The sequence below is a fragment of the Gordionus sp. m RMFG-2023 genome, chromosome 1, assembly GCF_954871325.1.
Source record: "Gordionus sp. m RMFG-2023 chromosome 1, tfGorSpeb1-WG-v2, whole genome shotgun sequence".
In the NCBI taxonomy this organism is placed as follows: domain Eukaryota; kingdom Metazoa; phylum Nematomorpha; class Gordioida; order Chordodea; family Parachordodidae; genus Gordionus; species Gordionus sp. m RMFG-2023.
The window spans coordinates 26,394,961-26,411,910 of NC_088775.1; the positions used below are offsets into that span (position 1 = coordinate 26,394,961).

General features: G+C 26.8%; 1 long non-coding RNA gene across 1 annotated transcript; it reads left to right on the plus strand.

Moving 5' to 3' along the window:
• The first annotated feature begins 2,033 nt into the window (after positions 1-2,033).
• On the plus strand, positions 2,034-16,362 carry LOC135922659 (uncharacterized). Its single transcript, XR_010570988.1, has 3 exons — positions 2,034-2,111; positions 15,618-15,765; positions 16,255-16,362. It is a non-coding gene; the product is annotated as an uncharacterized LOC135922659 (long non-coding RNA).
• Positions 16,363-16,950: the final 588 nt, after the last annotated feature.

Below are 16,950 nucleotides of genomic sequence, written 5' to 3' on the forward strand. Positions count from 1 at the left end.
TCTCTAAAATATATAAAATACTCACACCTAATGTGTGATAACCATTTTGTTCCTATAGCAGCCACATCAACCTGCTCTTTTGGACAAGCGGCTTTAGATCTATTCAAAACAATATCCAAATCAATAAAAAAATCATACCTTTCTCCATTTTACAAAATCAAGCAGAAAATCGCCGTATCTATAATTAGATCTAATTATCAAATATTTAAAACATCATGGCCCGAACTCGCCATTTGATATTTTTATTTTTTTTTAAATGTTTTTTTTTTAAAAAAATATACATTTGTATCAATCTTTTTTTGTTTTTTAACTTAAAAGGATATATGACATATTTTATTATATTCTCTATATTATAAAGTTAATTTTTAACTAATAATATTTTATAAAAAAATTAACTAATTTTTAGGGAAAAAATATGCTTGAATTAGATCATTAAACCAAGAAGTGAACAAACACCATATTATACATCTAAATGTAAGCTTTTCAAACTTGCTTTATTTAAAAAAAGCTTTATAGATATTATTTAAAACTTAGATTATCATCGAAAACTCATGACCCAGCCATGAGTTTATAATATGAAATTTCGATTCCGAATTCTCACAAATCTATTTTGCATCAAAACTTTTTGGTCTAGATTAAAGGTCAGCAAAGTAACGCCCATCAGCTTTTATTTTAAAAAATTTAACTCGCTCGCCTCCGCCCACTCACATTTTTTTAAATTTACCCGTCCGCTGACGCTCCCAATCTTTAACATTTTTTAGAAAGCCAGACCATACCTGGCCGTAGAATAGGCGGGTAAACTAAAAACACTTATTGCAGACCTCTAGTCTAGATTCCGATCTCTAATTTAAAATGGGGAGAATCGAGCAAATTCATAATTATTTAAATGTTAATCAATCTAAGTATTATTTTTTTAAACTAAGGATTGAATAACTCCTACTAGGATCGAAAATTCTGCCGTGTTTATAGTTGGGTAATGGCTAAAATCAACGAATTTGGTTAAATCTAGAGGTACGTGCCGAAGAATTTTCTAAGCATTGAGACCCGATTAATTTTTTTTAATCCTTTATTCATAGTTGAGATGTATTCACAAATAAAATCAAACACAGTTTAGGATAAGCTGGTTAAAAATAGAGCAATTATCCAACTGTAGTAGTGCATTGTGACACAAGAAAAATATTTCTTGCAATTATGAATGTATTATGGTTCAAATAACGAAAAAGTCATAAAATTCACAAAAAATTTATTTATAAAAAAATCTTAAGTAAAAATTTAATTTCATTCAAACCTCCTTGACTAAAACTGCTTATTAAGATTTTTATCAAAATAATTGATTTATGATTTTTTTTACTTCCTTTATAACATGTCATTTTTTAAGCGCTAGACGGTTAACTAGTATAAAAACGGATCAAATTTAGCAGCCCTAAATAGCTTTCTGGGCCTGTAACCCTTTTATTTAACGGTTCACACCTCGTTGATCTCTAATGACTATATTTAGGTTTGCTCCATTTTAGCTGGCTCAAATAACGGCGAAACCTAGTTGTTAATCGAAAACTATCACCTCGGATTTTTAATTTTTGAAAATATACACTCAACTCGTAAAAAAGCATAATAGCTAGCGCTTCAATGTTTTCTGAATTTAGTACCTGCCTTGAACTCGAGCCGTATTTGCCAACTTTTTTTACCCATTGACTAACTATACAAACTTAACTTACGTTAAAAGTATATTTTAAAAAAAGTAGATTTCTAAATATATTTTTATCGAAAAAAATAAACTTTTAACCAATGGGTTTAATAAAAATTTGCATAAATTAAATTAAAAAAATTCAATTATTTATCCAGGAATTCTATTTTTAAGAGAATTATATTACTAATTATATTTCTGTCGAGCAAAATATTTTAATTTATATGTTAATTATTATTAAATTTTAAGTTTTATTCTTTTTAATTATATCTTGAAAACTAAAAAAAATAGAGATTAATATCTAAGAGTAAAACTTTAAAAAGCATTGTTATATTTTTTAAATAATTAATTTCTTATTTTAGATTTTTTTTTAAAAATTAGTGAAACGAAATGAAAATCTTCATGTTATTGAAATTCTTTTTCTAAGGTAAATATAACTTTTCTGTCAGGGTTCTCTAACGGGGGGGGGGGGCTAGGGCATAATTGCGTTATTCACTTTTTAGGGTTTTTTGGTGAGCATATAGATTCATTGTCAGTATCCATTTTATATTTAGTTAAGAGGCCTGAAAGTCATCGGCTTAAAGAGATTTGGAAGACTCTGGTTATTGAATCGTCAGAAACGGTTTACGGTTCCAACAATAAAAAGTTGGGTTGAGTCCTAGTTTTCAACCCCATTTCAAAAATATTTTTCAAGGGCTGGGTTTTGGGCCTGATTGGAGGGTCTCTATAGCAAAAAATAATTATATTGACACCAACTAACCCTTTTGTTAAATTAAAACGAATAGATCAATACCATGCATATTCATCCCTCCTGCATAGGGGAAGATAAATTTTTATGCAATTCTGGCGTGATAATTAATGAATTAGTAAAATAATGTGTAATATACATTAATAATATACTAGAGTAATTATTAAGTGAAAAAAATTCACAATTAGATAAGAGCAAACTATAGTGGCCTCTAATTGATTAAAAAAAAATTTCGGGTGATCTCATCCGTCAATGTATTCCAGTGGCGTAGCTACGGAGGTGGTTTTCGGGTTTGGACCCCTCCCAGAACAAAAATTTATTTTTAGATTATACGTTCAAAAGACTTATAAGTGGTGACTTTATATCAAATAAATACCAATAATATTTATATTTTTCTGGTTTTGATGTTTGTGGAAGGATATTATATTACTATTGAAATTTTTTGGATAGTATTATTATAAAGTCATTGAGAATAATCTACTAAATTATAAAACAAATTATTAATGCATTTAAAAAATATATTTATTACATATTATCAAAGATATGGTTATGATTTGTAAGATAAACCCGGCCGAAGGCGCAAAAGGGCCGAAGGCCCGTTTAAGGGGTCTGGGGGCGATGCCTCCCAGGCTTTTATATGTATGGACCCCCTCTAAGGAAAATTCCTAGCTACGCCACTGATGTATTCTGTTATCTATGAATGTAGTACACATATTGAAGGGAAAAATTATGAATTAACTAAAAATTGAACCAGCAAGATGTAGGGTCAATATAACTGAAAACTTAAAATTGAAATCGTACGGGTAGAATAAAATTTCAAAATCCCTAACCTAGAGTTTTTAAACTGGTTTCCAAAACCCAGTATCTACAAGAGAGAGAAAAATTCAAGATGGCGTGATATTTACAGCCCTCCCCTCTCCACCGATATCTCCTTCAAAAATGTTTGGAGACTGACCCCTTTAATGTAAACGCTATCGAAATCCAGGGTTAATATTATAATTTGATTTTAAATTCTGTATTAAATTTTTTTTTTCAACACACAATCCAAATTTATATAATGTATAAATAATTTATAAATGTTTTGATATTTTATTTAAGAACTGGTAAACAGTTTAAATAGAAAAGATTTTAATTTAGGGTTAACATATTAAATAAAATTTTATATCAACAAACATTTCATTTATGGAATATTAACAATTAATAATATATACCATTAACCTTATAGTTTGTTCTTCTGATATTTATATATAGGATTTGAATATCTCATCATTCATCAACAAGCTCTTTGTTCTTAGGTAAATACATAATAAATTAGAAATTTATTTACATTTTTTGATTAAAAAAATATGTTTTTCATGTCCTAATGCAGCAAATAAAAAACTTTATAACCTTGGCAAATTCTTGTAAATATCTAATCTAATAAAAACGTCCCCACAAAATTAATTTAATATTTCATTATATACTATAATATAAAAAACTTAGGTGCTCATGCCGTGCTCACGTTGCTCTTGATCGCATAGACTTCCAAGAGTTATGTCTGCATTTGGTATATTTAGCATTGGGTGATAAGTTTAAGCAGTAGCGAAAAACATTTAGCAAAGACTTGAGACATTTTGAAATATAGCATAAAGCTATTCTAACTGTAATACATTGTATATATATTTCAAGGCATTTTTTTTAATATACTCAAAATAGGGACCCGTAAGAAAGGTATTTTGTTCTTCCTCAATTCTAAATTTCGGAACGTTGTGGAGCGAGTTTTTGAAAAATATTATTTTTCGTTTCTATTTTATCGAGAATTTTTTTTATCTATTGGTCTTTATAATTGATTAACACATCTAAATATTCATAAGACATTCTTTAAAGATTATCATTTGCATTTTTATGGTGATATTAATACAAATTTGAAAACCTCTTTCAACACTAAATTAAGAACAATGCTGTTAACGCAACTTTTCCTTTAAATGTAAATATATTTAAAATTTAAATATTTTCTGGAGCTTGTTCTTTTATATCTTTGTTTTGTCTTTTCACAAATAAATATAAAAGTGTTTAACTAAATATAAAAATGTGGTATCTGTATATGGATACTATTTTAGAAGTATCTATATATTTAATTTAGACACTTTTTAGATGCATAATTATTTTACGTTTTTTATATAAAAAATAACCTTTATATAATGGCATTCAGGCAAAATACATACTTGTATATCAAGACTCTGGCCATATTCGATTTCTTATGCCTAAACTTTCTAGTACCAGTTATATATTTCGCATTTTGTCATATCTGCCGCAGATCATGCTTATTTTCGTTATATTCTATAATAATTGGATTCCCTTTAATAGATGTTTTTACGAATTAGTTATGTATTGAGGGCCTTTATATCCTTAGACCGCTTATTGGCATTAGAATTTTCTTTTACTTATAGAAAATTTACTATATAATCCGTTAATTATCAACAACACATTGTCTAAAAATATAGATCTTGATGATAAATATGATAGCCTAAGGAAAACTTTAAATCCATGTGTTAAAAAGAAATATATAATTGAATATACTCATTCACCAAACCCTAAAGCTTTTTGGTTTATTACATATAGAAAATACTTACATTTTATAATGTTTTTTATTCCATTTTTGATAACATCTGTTGCTAACCTTTTTATAATCAAGAAATTTTATAAAACTTTGCATAATAGAATCACTCTAAAACTAAATAACAAGGTTGTTATAAATAATCGGCTAAACATTCATTACAAACCACTTAATTTTACCAGGAGCCATACATAGTAGAACCTATAAGCGGATAATATTACAGAAAATGTAAAGTTAAAAAATAGTTTGCCAGCTACAAGAGATTTTCAGTTTACAATTTTAATGTTAGCTATAAATGTGCTTTTATATTTAGCACTATTCCTATGACACTATATATGTTTTTATATCAACCATGGGTGGATTCTCAACTAAGATATTGTGGTTTCAAACCATAGCCTACTTAAGTAAATACGGAAACAATGTCTTGTCTTGAATGTATATATAACCTTATTTTTTGATCCCACTATGAAAATATTATAGTATATTAGAAATACCTTGTTTCTTTTGCTTTTAAAAATTCATATATGCTTTTAAATATTAATATATATTGATAATTATTTTATTTATTTTTTTAAAGAAATTTATGATTCGTATACCTATAGTTTTGTAAATTATTGTTAATTTAATTCATTTATATACTAAACTAACGCAATATTAATTATTATTTATTTACAGTACATAAACTTCATTTCTGCTCAATTTTTATTCATCTGTCAAATTTTTTTCTTTGTATGAATAACGAATTTTTTCCTGCTAATTAATATATTTCTTTTCTTTTTGAAAAAGTTTATTTTACGTCCTTCGCTTACGCTCTAATCTCTACTTTCATTAGGACACTTGGTTTCCCTTCTCGACACCTTTAGGAAGTAGATACACTGCCCATGGGGGATATTTGGTATTTTTTTGATTTAATGATTGCATTATAAATAGTCCTGCGTATGCGAGTTTTCAAAATATGGAGTTTTCAACTGCATATAACCTCCGCAGCTGAGCACTATACATCTCGATTGCACGTCTGCCCCCGAGTCTGTTTCTATGATACTTTGGTTCATAATCCTTCTTTGTTGTCTCATTTCTATTTACATCTATATGGAATTGACTTTTGGTGATATCCAGAATAATATCCTTTCCTTATTTGTTTTACCTCTTCAGGATATTAGTCATAACCAATGGATCTCTTAGTCGAACGATATTTCTGTTGTAGTTTTTAATATATATTTTAAAAAAGTGAATTGTTTTAACAAATAGATTAATTTCGAAATAGCAGATTGATTATATTTATTACATTAAAAAAATTCTTGAACTTTTTTTATTGGTTTTCTTATCGATTCGTTTTTTTACCTTTATGAAAATTTTATTTCATTATTTTCTTTCTATACTACTTTTTTTTTACCCTTCTCTTTTCAAATATTTTTTTTTTTTATATTAGTGCCTTTTTACTTACTATGTCCTTTTTAATTTTTTTTATTTTATAAATTAACTAATAGCCTTGTATAGTATTCAGTAACGAACACGATGAGTATTAAATATAGTTTGCAACATTTTTATTATCCTGGTTCTGAAATGTTTTGAAAAAAAAAATATCTCATTTCTTATATTCTAGCTCAGTTCCGTTGATTCGGGTTCCAACTCTGTTAAAAACGCTGCTTAAATTTTATCTATTCCAAACTAAAGATATCAAGGTGAAGAAGTTTCCGATTGTTATTTTAGATAGATGATAGCAGAAAATCTAAATGAAGAAAGTGAAGAATACAAGTAGCCTTTGTGCCTTTTCCCTTTACTAAAGTCTTCACTATGGAATAAATGACCGAAATTGCAGACTTTCATATGATTTTTTAAAATGCAATATTTACTATTCTTCCTACTTTACAAAAATGTTTTAATATATATAAAAATCATTATTTTTTTAAAAAATTATAAATATTTAAGGGGAAAAAAATTTAGATAGATGATAGCAGAAAATCTAAATGAAGAAAGTGAAGAATACAAGTAGCCTTTGTGCCTTTTCCCTTTACTAAAGTCTTCACTATGGAATTAATGACCGAAATTGCAGACTTTCATATGATTTTTTAAAATGAAATATTTACTATTCTTCCTACTTTACAAAAATGTTTTAATTTTATATAAAAATCATTATTTTTTTAAAAAATTATAAATATTTAAGGGGAAAAAAATATTATATTATAATAGTGTATATAGTATAACAATAAATAACAATTTTACCTTCAAGACTTAATTTAAAGCAGAGACCTGCAGGCCCGGCCCTAAGCCCGCGTATTTTAAATTTTTAAAATATACCCGGGCCGGGCCGTATTTTAAAAATTTATACAACATGAATTATTATATTCGTCAATTAGATATGGTTATAATGATTATATATAGTTATGATTAATATAATGTTTGGTGAAAGTTAACACTAGCTAACAGTCATAGTATCTATTACATAATAAAATTATAGTTTTCCTGCCATGGAATAAATACGCAAAGGATTAAATACATTATTATATAATATATGTTATATTTTTGATTAATTAAAATATCATTTTTATTTTTTTGATAAATACCAGAGTTGTTAAAGTAGCGCGCTACAAGCGCTAACTTTTTTGGTAGCTATAGCTAATAGCGGCTACTTTTTTTGTAATTATTTAATTTTTTAGCGCGCTACTTTTTTTGAAAGTAGCTAAGTAGCCGCTACTTCGTTACTTTTAAAAAATATAATGAAGGTAAGTATAAACATGAAAATTTAAATATAATATCATAATTAATTATAATTTTTATGATTTATTATTTAATTTTGAAATTGAAATATAATATCATAATTAATTATAATTTTTATGATTTATTTTTTAATTTTGAAATTGAAATATAATTTCAATTTGTAATTTATATTTTCATTTGTATTATAAACCTAAATCATGTGTTAATAATTTAAAATGTCATCGCCTATGGATATCCAAATCATTGAAAGTGATTCAGACAATGATATTAATGAAATGGAAGATACCAGGGAAGAAAATGTTCTTAATAGCTATAATACAAATTTCCCATTCCCTAGATTTGAAAATTTTTTAAAATAAATATATAACCAAAACTGGTTTCAAATTTATTTGTTTAAAATGTAAAAAAATAATATTTCCTCAAATTAATCCAGTAGCTATAACCTCAAGAAACACCTAAAGGTAAATTATCATTTTTACATTCTAATAAAATTTATTTTATAAGACTGTTTATGAGTTTTAAGGAAATGGAGAAACATCTAAATAATTTTGGTATAAGCGACTATCCAAAAAGACTAATTCAATTCACCAAATTACAATATTATTCAGAAATTGGCTGATAAAGTTAATGTTGATTTTATAATTTATATAGTTCAGCCAATGTTATTAGTTAATAATCCATCATTTACCATGATGATTAAAACTCTATCCCCTGGTACAACAATTTTATGCCGCCAGACATTAATGAATGAAATAGCAGATAACTTTAAAATGATGAAAGATGCTCTAATAGTAGAGTTATCATATATATGTACCACGGAAGATAGTTGGACACATAACAGAAGGTAAAAACTTATTTATATTTATAATTGATCTGATTAAATAATTTTGAGCTTATTTGGGAATCACAGGCCATTGGCTAGACCCTAGGACTTTAAAAAGAAGATCTGTGGCATTAACCCTCAAAGTGATAATAGGATGCCAGACATACGATGTACTTGCAAATAAAATAATTGATAATCAATCTTATATTAAAAATATATATATAAGATTAAATACGCCCTTACCCTCAAGTGCTAGTGTCGAGAGATTATTTAGTAAGGCAAAACTTATACTTTATGATCGTCGCTCTAGACTTGGGGATAATAATTTGAAATGATTTTATTATTAAAATGCAATAAATTACCATAAATATTTATTTTTACTACATAAATTTTTTTATAATCAATACTAACTATATTTTAATATTTATAAATGTTGATTTTTATATATTTACTATACAATAACATTATAGGCAAAAAAAAAATTTGTTTGTAAATATATTTTAAAAAGTACTAATGCTACTTTTAAAAAATAGTAGCTAATAGCGAGCTACTTTTTTTGACAAATAGCGATAGCGGTAGCACGCTACTTTTTTTAACAAATAGCGATAGCGGTAGCGCTCTGATAAATACATAGTATATTTTCAAAATATTATTTTTTTTATAGTATCAATTTGACTAAATATCTGTTTAAAAAAAAAATAAAGTGTTGTTAAACGGCTCGTTTTGAGCCGATTTTAAAAACGGCTAACTCAGTTTTTTATCCAGAAAAATATTATGCAAGCCTGAAAATTTTGCTCATAGAAAGAGCAAAGTTCTAGACATATAGTATCGAAATTTCGAGGCTTAGTCAATATTTTTCTGGCGAAAATATTGAGTTAGCCGTTTTTAAAAATCGGCTCAAAACGAGCCGTTTAACAACATTAGCTAACATACTTGCTTATTAAATGATAATACTCGCCGAAAAATATGATAAAATACGAAATAATGAATTTTTTGTATATACCAGGTCGAATATAATTTTAAAAAATTTTGAGCCGGGCCTAAAAAAAAATTTTTTTAAAAATTCCAGGCCGGGCCCCCAAAATTTTTTTTTTGAATATCCGAGCCGGGCTGGGTCTAAAATATGTAGACCCGGGCCGGTCCGTAAAAAATTTTTGAAAAAAAAATCCGGGCCGGGCTGAAAATTTTTTAATCAGGGCCGGGCCGTACAAATGGTACCTCTGCAGGTCTCTGAATTTAAAGAATAAGTAGAAGAAAAATGATGGTCATTTATTAATAGGATTAATGAATATAAATTCTACAACACTATTATTACATTTGAAATTGTTATATATATTTATTTATTTATATAAAGTTTCCTTTTTTTTTGCTGATATCAAATGACCTTATAATCTAAATCCCTACTTTTAGTTTAGTAATGTATTATAAGAATATAATAATAAACTTTCAATAAAAATAAAAACTCCGAGTAATGGAAAGAATGTATAAAATAAGTTTAAGTAATACGATTAGGTGTCAATATGGTTAAGCATTTTTTAAAACCAAAATGACAATTATTTTATATATCAAAAACTTGAAAGATATATTCAAGGGTAAAAATACCATTTGAATCGACAAGATTATAAAAGAAATTAATTATAAAAGTAAATCCATTAGAAAAATTCCTATAAATTTATTACACATTTACATAAAATCCTTTCTATATGATTCCTTGCCTAATGTAGGGGAATCACATAGAATTAGTTGTGCCTTACTTAGTAATATCTCATTATCTCCTAGAGAAGGGGATGGGAGGCGGGGTATAATAAGATATATTAAAATATTTTATATATCTTTTGATGAAAAAAAGGCATCTAAAGGTTAATGAGAAGAAAAACATCGGTAGGATGACAGTCGTGGCCAATGGCCAATCAAACAGATACACTTAAATTTTTATTTTATTTAAAACCTATACGCCGAACTATTTATTAAATCTAAAGAAGAGACGGATACACAATAAAATGTATGTCGGAAAAATCCACTTAATAGTGTTTTTCCCTCCTATAGGAAAATTCTGGATACGCCTACATGCGATTCCCCACCCCCCATATTTATTTGATTTAAATAGTAATTAAATTGAGTACTTTTTACTATTGGCTAATAATTATACTCTAAAAAAAATATTATTATTTAGAAGGATATGAATTTCTCATTTTTATAAAATGATGTTTATTTTTAAATATTAGATTACTATAACTATATAAAATTTAATCTTGTATTTTTATCAGTTGATTCTTTATTTAATAATTTGATTATATAATAACTAATTAAAAAAATTTTTTACTATCTAATTAATCCCCTAAGAAGCTTCTTTTATATACCTAAGATTTTAATGTCTTCCGTTCTACACCTCCATTCCTCTTCTTTGACTTAACAGAGTTTCTAGAGAAAATATATTTGAAAGCAAGATGCCTGAATTTACTCCCTCTCACCCCCTCCCACCCCTAAATTTCTTTTACTCCAAACCCCATTAGGAGCCTAATTTTACACCACAGAGAGATATATGGAGTCATATTTCACCCCCCCCCCGCTAATCTAGACACTGCTTACTAATGAACCTGGAAATTAGAGTAAAAAAATTATCTCTAAAAGATTATTTATCGAATTGAAAATTTTTAGAAAAAAACAGTTTTTGAAAAACCAAGATTATTTTTATAAAGATATAACATAGTCAAAGGCCGACTACAATAGATGTATCTAAAGACCTACAATAACAATTATGTGGGAAAATTCACCCAATATCCCTTCTCCCCCTAGCAAAATCCTAGCTACACCTATGATCCCATAGATGCAGGCAGCTCCTTCAACCAAATTTGTTATTATATATATTTTTCTCCGAGTATTTAACTTTGAGCTTTCCTTTCTCTTCTCACATGTAAAATGACATTGGATCATAAAACTTTACAAATTTTTTGCAAAAACTCATCAAAATATAACCTTCTGATTTTGGAAAAAACGCCCGGAATTGCTTATTTTCCACTTTCATTTACCCAACAAAAGGTTAAACCTTGAATACATAAAATATTCTTCTTCGATATTCCTTTACCTCAAGAACCTTGGTGGCAGTATTTCCTTATAGAGCTTGAATAATGGATATCGTGATCTTCCTTCCATCAGACATGCAAGTGATTCTGAGTTTCAACCTTAGTTTGCTTTTATCAAATAAGCAAATCAGAATATATTTGCCCTCATTGTTTGTGACATTGCCTACCTGTATTTTCTACAAGCTATCTATGAATGCTATAGCTAATCACTCCTTCCATTGCTTGTTGCTCCAAAATCCTCGTTACCCTATGATAAACACAATCACTATATTTTTTCACTCAGCCATTCTATTTGAAACTTATGATTCTACATATCTCGAAGAAATAGAATACCACTAGTCGTACAAAATCTGTGTTGATTTACCCATTCTCTTAGATTCTATTCCATGATCAAAGAGAAAATCAATAAAACTAATAAATAAAAAATATAAAAATTTATCAAACACTGTAATTTAATACTCTCCAACATTTTTGATTACTTTGGTAAATAATAATTTCTTCCCAACAAAGACTAAGAATTATAAGTAATCTCAGGCTATCATCTAGAAAGATTTTGACCATCATGAAATACTGATAGTAGGCTGTATCGATCATCGGTGCTGTCAGCCAAATAAATTTATTTCATGTTACTTTTTAAATTTATTTATAATGTATATGATGTAAAATTCAGTTTTATTTTGTGCATTTATTTTTTATTCCTTCTATATATCAATTCTATATTATAAGCTAATTGAGTGTGATATTATATAAGAAAATGTATTTTCATTATAAACAATTGTACTTTAGAAAAAAATATAGATACAGTGCATATAATTAAATTAATACAAAATCTTAACTAATCTAAATATTTTTATCTGTCCATCTATAGTTGAAAATTCATCAATCAAAGAAACATATTCAATATTAAATTATATAAATAATTAGTTGTATTGTTTGAAACAAACAAGATATTATCGGTAATAAAAAAACAGGAATAAATAAATAAATTTAAAAAATAAATTTGACGAGAGCGTGAATGTGATAACTGAAATAAATTATAAAATAATCATTTGTGTAAATTATTCTAAGCACAGCCTAATAAGAAAAAGTAAATGAATAACAATATTTAATTATTAGATTTGTTTTGCAATGAATAAAAACTTAACACGTCGCTGCCCGCAATATCCAAAGGGTTTAAAATAAATAATAATATTTTTAAAAAACTTTTATTTTATATAATTCCTATGAACCTTTCGTTTTCACCAACCTTTTCTATACCTATTTATTTCATTCAATGCAAAGTGATTTGAAGGTATAAATGAATAAAAAGAAAGAGGAGTATATTTTTTTCAATATTTTTTAAGATAAACATATTTATATATTTTTTTTTAAATATTTGATGTTATTAATTCTATTTATGGAATCAGAGGACTCTAGTTGGATTCCAAACCAAGCTGAGTAGTTTAGCAATATTATATGTAAAGCATCATAATATATATACATAAACAAATATTTTAAATAATAGTTGAAATTAAATTCAATATAGATTGATCCATTTTTAGTTATTTTAAGTGATTATTATAAGACCTAATACTAGCGATATACCATTTGATATTTTTTTTATAGCTGATTAACTACTTCAAATCTCTTATCCCACGATCTATATATACAAACTTTATTCACTCTAGGTTTTCTTCAGGTTCAGGGGTTTGAACCCGTTTTATATTACTTGCCGGGTTCATGTTCTACTATGAATTCAGGTTGATTTTTTTTAAAAGTCTGATTCGGTTTTAGGGTTAAGAAACACATTTTAGTTTGGTCGGAGTGTGTGTGAGATAAGTGATAATTCCTTAAATATATTCTAAAAAGACTATTTTTTATGACAGAAATATAAATTCCCTAAATTCTTTTTGTAAAATAATTTTTTAAAAAGCAAGGTATGATGATTAAACTACGTATATAAGCTAATTTGGACCAAAAAACTCTTTTAAGATTTAATCTAGATGAAAAATAGTATAATTATATATTTACTATAATATGATATACTTATATAGTCATTTAAATTTTTTATTTAAATGTACACTTAAAATATCTTCTAATATTTCATCAATCATCTATGACTTGCGGGGTTGAAATAAATTTCAGGGGCAAAAAAGATATTATACACACTAATTTGTGCGGCTAAAACAGCCTTTAAAAGTTTATAAATATCAGCCTGTACGTCTTCCACATTCTTCTAATAAGAATATCTTCTTCCTATTTTGGGTCAGAAAAGTATTCGAATCATTTGTAGGGGACTTTCCCCTAAAAAATCCTTTACTTTTTAATAATATTTCTAATTTTATTAAATGATTTTAATATACCATAATACCATTATGATTAATTATACCATTGTCATTCCAAAATTCCCCTATTAGACCAGTTATAAGGATTTCTTTTGACTCATTGATAGTATAAATTATTAAAGAATATACTAACATAATTTTTGGCATTTATTCTTAATGCTAAAGATAATTTGACAAGTTTTTAAATTGCAGAATATGAAAAAATAAAAAAATTAAATAACAATCTTTGACACCGAAATCTTAAAATACAAAAGGGTTTATGGAACATCATCAAGTACAATTTTAAAAAAAAAGAAAATAAATGATAAATATCAGAGATCTGCAAGCCCGGCGCGCCCCGTATATATGGGCCCACATTAAAATGACTGGGCCTAGAAAAATTTAAATACCCGGGTCGGGCCTAAAATATTTTTAAGAATACCCGGGCCAGGCCGAATATATTAAATCGCCATTATTATCTATAAAAGTTAAAAATAAAATATTTTTTTAAAAATCCGGATCGGGCCGTTTGAAAATACAAAACTCGAATCGGGTCGTGCAAATGGTACCTCTGCCGATCTCTGTTATATATTGTTCTTTTTTATTTTTACTTAAAAAGATTTGTATATATATTTATATTGGATAAAAATAACAAAAATATTATATAAAAAACATAATATTAGGTATAAATTGTAAGAATTATGGAAGCGTATAAAATATTTCTAAAAAAAATGACTGAAATTTTTTTTTCTAAAAGAGTAGCTAAAAGAAATGATTAAAAGGGGACTGTAAGAAATAAACTAAATTAATCATTTCTAAAAAATAGGGGTGGGGTCTTCCAAATCGATTGAGTTTATTTTATCGTGAACTTGAGCCGATGCTAAGGAAGTTAGATTGACAGATCTCTAAAGAGATCCTCTGTTATTTAAACTTAGATCTCCAGTATCTACATTTATTTTTTCCCGAGGCTTATAATTAAATGGAAAGGTCCATCCCCATATATTCTCCCAGTATGGTCTTTTAAGATTTTGGGGGTGGCCAGCAAAATTTGAGTTATTTGATTTTGTTGAGAAATTAAAAAAAAAGGTTTACATGATAGGGGAAGATTAGGCCAATGTGTTAAGGCAATACCATTAGGTATTTTTAAACTATTATTGTGTAGACCTACTAGTTGGAGGGTGGATGGTTTACTAATCTCCACCTATAAAGGTGTCCAAATGAGTGAAATTATTTAAGGTTATAATTGATTATCTTAATATTTACTAATTATTAATGTGTAATATTAATTTTTTTAAATATATCATTTATCTTTAGAGTTGTTAATAAGATAGCAAGATCTGCTTTTTATTAAAATATGAAATGATAAGGATTAGATATTTATAATGCCGTTTATATCATAACTAACTTTTGTAAATTAGGTTTTATAGGGTTTCACAATCCTTGTGGATTTGCAACCTCTCAAATTCAACTCATTTGCAGAGGGCGATTCTTAAATTTAAAAATTCTGATTTTACCGGATTATATTTCATTATATTGTAAAGCACCTATCCTATCCTATAGCATATTAGATATATTCACTTAAATAAAGAAAAAAATTTCACGGAATAGATGAAATTATTTTTATATAAATTGAAATTAATATTTCATTGGTATTTATTTTAGGCATACACATGGATCTAATTTTATGAGACTATTTAATAGCAAGAAACTGGCTCATTTAGTAGCGTGGATCAAAATAAAAATAAAATATTCAAAGATGAAGAAAGAACTATAACTAATTGTCTAATTCAAGCTAGCAAAATATTTTATGGTCTTTCAATTAAAAAGATATAAATTTATTTTTTTATCATTTTATATATTGGTGTGATATACCCAATGACATATATAATACCTAGACTGACGATTCATTCATTAAAATGCATTTTTAAGCGTTAAAAGCAAATCAGCTGGACCCGCCATTTTGGTACATATAGTGAATTCTCATGTTAAAAACTATTATTAAATTGATAACTTGTTTCCTTATTATCTCGATGATCCGGTAATTCTTTAATAAAGTTTGCATCAGATAAAGAAATAAATTTGGCTCTCGTTTAAAATTTTAATAATGATTAGTGTAACCAAGATGGATCTCCAGCTGATTTGCATTGATGTACACTTTTAATATGAATCGTCAGTCTAGGTATTAAATATGTCATTTGGATATACCTTAACAATAAGGTAAATAATATATTGAAATTTACCTGTTAGTTGACTAGTTATTCTTATATAAATTTATTAAATTTTATTATTTCCAATGCAGAATGCTACAGAATGGGCACATGGAACATATTCAATTGATAAATTTTTCATGTATTTAAAATATTTATAAAAATAATTAAAACTGTTCCAATTTTTATATAAATCGCCTCAATTTTGATAACTTGAACAATAAAAAAATACTATTCACAAATATATAATTTCAATTCATTATAAGATAAAAATGCTAATAGTTTAAGAAGCTCCACAAAGTCGTTTGCTTTACCCTCTATTGGAGTTCGTTGGGGAAAATGTGCACTTTTTTAAAAAAATGAAATTTTAAAAATATGATCAATTTTAAAAAAGGTTTTACAAGACTTCTTTATAGAGTGTAGTTATAGGTAACGACATATATATTGCTCTTCTCAATATCTAAATAGAGTACAGGAGTTATAGCTGATTTTACAAAAATCGGTTTGGCAAGCTGTAATGCTAAATTACTAAGCCTACAAAATTTTTAGATCTTTCAAAATTAAAAAAGTCGCGCCATAAATAATTTAAGTTCCTAAAATTTGTTAAAAACCCGGGCTTATGAAGGCATACTGAATTTGCCAAACCCTTGACATATAATATACCAAATAATTTCATTTATTCAACAGCATGGGAAATTTTTTTGAAATAAATTATTTTTTAAGTGTCTGAGGAAGGTTTTGTTTTAATTTTAAAAAATCGATTGAAAGAAAACACTTTTAGGAAAAAA